This window comes from Schistocerca nitens, chromosome 8, assembly GCF_023898315.1.
Source record: "Schistocerca nitens isolate TAMUIC-IGC-003100 chromosome 8, iqSchNite1.1, whole genome shotgun sequence".
NCBI lineage: Eukaryota > Metazoa > Arthropoda > Insecta > Orthoptera > Acrididae > Schistocerca > Schistocerca nitens.
This window is the reverse complement of record NC_064621.1, coordinates 103,561,400-103,564,050: the sequence shown is the minus strand read 5'-3', so window position 1 is coordinate 103,564,050 and position 2,651 is coordinate 103,561,400. Positions and strand designations below refer to the sequence as shown.

General features: G+C 39.4%; 1 pseudogene; it reads left to right on the top strand.

Annotated features, from left to right (window-relative positions):
- Positions 1 to 2,179: 2,179 nt before the first annotated feature.
- On the top strand, positions 2,180 to 2,297 carry LOC126200107 (5S ribosomal RNA; annotated as a pseudogene).
- The last annotated feature ends 354 nt before the right edge of the window (positions 2,298 to 2,651 follow it).

The window sequence follows — 2,651 nt, the reverse complement described above, 5'->3', positions numbered from 1 at the left end:
GTGTGTACACGTTACGTAAGAGCTGCAGGCTTTTTCTGAAACGGAAAACAGTTATTCCTGAAAATTAAGTTTTTTCCAAATCTGTCAGCATATTCCAAGGTATAACAACATGGTGATGTAACCAGTATCCAATACTCTGTTGCAATTGAAAGGTATTGCAGTTGAAAAAATCCTCCCAGTTCTGTATTTAATCATCTATCAATTCCGCTATTACTCTGCTACACGCCAATAATAGGTAAGTGAATTCAAATCAAGCAGAAGTATTTACCATTTACAGGTTGAATACATCTTGAAAGAGATGCTATTGGAAACTAACACAACTTTCAACACAGGTTAAATGGTTAAAACATTAAAGAAACTCATTTCGAATGCAAGTATCACATGTTCTTTGATAAAAGACCTTCTGTTTCAAAGTAAAAGATTGTGCACGACCAACGAAGTATGACATAAGTATCCACATGTTCTATGAATGAATCGAAAAATTCATAATATTTTACTCACCATAACAGTCTATAACTCAATAATTAACAATATATTGCAAACAGCGTTAAGAATTACGATAACAGCACTAAAATTCGTAGAACACGAAGTGCCTACAAATTCTACACAGAACACAGCCTCACATCAAGCAACAACACTAACTGTAGGAAATGGTGGGAACTACTTCTGGCGCTCTCTGGGTGCGCGTTCTTTCTAAAACCGGTGACTTGATCGAATCTCCCAGCGCCCCAGTTCTCTTCCACATATACAGCCTTCTTTCATGGTTCTTAAACTCAGTGCCAGCGGTAATTAAACTGTGCTCTGTGAAAAATTCTGTCAGGCAGTTTCTTCTCCCATTATTCTCTTCTTGTACTTGGCATTCTCTTTCTTTTCAAACCACCTAATTCCTGTGACCGATCGCAGATAAATTTTCGTCTCTCTTAACTATCTGAACACTTTCCTTTATCTATCATTCATTCAATCAATCTCTTCATCGTCTGAGGAACTAGTTGGCATAGAAACTTGTAATATTGTGGCAGGCGTTGGTTTTGTGTCAATATTTGCTACGATAATGCATTTCCTATGCAGTTAGTAGTAGCTTACCTGCATTCCTAATTAATTCTCATGTTGTGTTATTTATACTTATTTATTTCAAAATAACATTTCTGAAGGACTTGTGATGATGTGCCCCTCTTCGCGTAAAATTTGAAAATACTTCATAAAAAAGAAAAGAAGCTATATTTTGAATATATTAGAGGAAACAGAAACTTTTAGCTCCAAAAACGAAAATGTACAGTTCACATTGAATATGCAATTGCAATTAAAGCGCCAGAGTATTATGCCTAATTTTGATTATTTGTATCATCAGGTGTTAGTACTTAATAGAATTCCGTATTACTCTCGCAAGTGAAGTCATGGATATGTCGTCACACTGTCTACGAGTATAGCTTACGTTCCACCAGCCAGCTAGTCTCTCGTTCTCGTTCGTTTCCCTGCACCGAGCTGCCCTGACGTCACATTGGCAACACACTGCCACCTGATACTCTCTACACAGTAATTTGCATGGAACCGCGACTAATTATGTTAGCAGCGACAATTTTTTGTCGCCACTCCGGACCCTTTTTAAAAACTTTTAGCGTCCGCTCTCTATAAAATATTTTCATTTTCCTTTTTAGATGCAGATAAATTTTCAGGAATGGCGCACGTCTTCTTAGCTTTCGCTCGCCACAGTGTTGATGATATTCACTCAATAGCAAATTTTGACTAGAAGCGATGATTCCTATGATCTCTTAACGCTGTGATATATTTCAGACATTCCTTAATTAATTTTAATATCGGCAAAATGTGGTGACACAGTAGTTTGTTTTTTACCACGTAAGTTGCACCTAACGATGCGGCTTTAGACCACGAAACCGGTTGTGTTTTAATAAACAACAATTTTACCAGCTGTCAGCGTAGTTCTTCCTAACATCATGCCTTTCAACATCTGCGGTTCTCCGGAACATAAAATAGTTTGTTATTTAAACTAATTAGATCTACGAGGCCCTGTCTATATCGGACAAGGGTTCCACACATACAGTATCTTTTTTACAGCATAGTTACCTAAGAGGTAACAATTTTAATATGACAAATAATATTAAAATGGTTTGAGTGTCTGTAGTGGCAATGTTAGTAAATAATACTGACTATTACCTAATAAGCCGACGGCCGTGCAGCAGTGGTAACACCGGTTCCCGTCAGGTCACCGAAGTTCAACGCTGCCGGGCTGGGCTAGCATTTGGGTGGGTGACCATCCGGTCGGCCGAGCGCTGTTGGCAAGCCGGGTGGCTGCTTGACTGAGAAGTAGCGGCTTCGGTCGCGTAAACTGCCATACGGCCGGGAGAGCGGTATGCTGACCACATGCCCCTCCACATCCGCCTTCAGTGACGCCTGTGGCCTGAGAATGACACGGCGGTCGGTCGGTACCGTTTGGACTTTCCCAGGTCCGTTTGGACGGACTTAATACCTAATAAAGTTAGTAGTGGCCGTACTTGTACCACTGCTGCTGCTGCTGCCATTAAACTCTGGCGAAAGTAATAATCATAATAATAATGACAATACTAACAATAATGATAGTAAATATAAAATGAATTTGTGTGTGTCCCAAATAGATGTTTTCAGATATAGCGAGT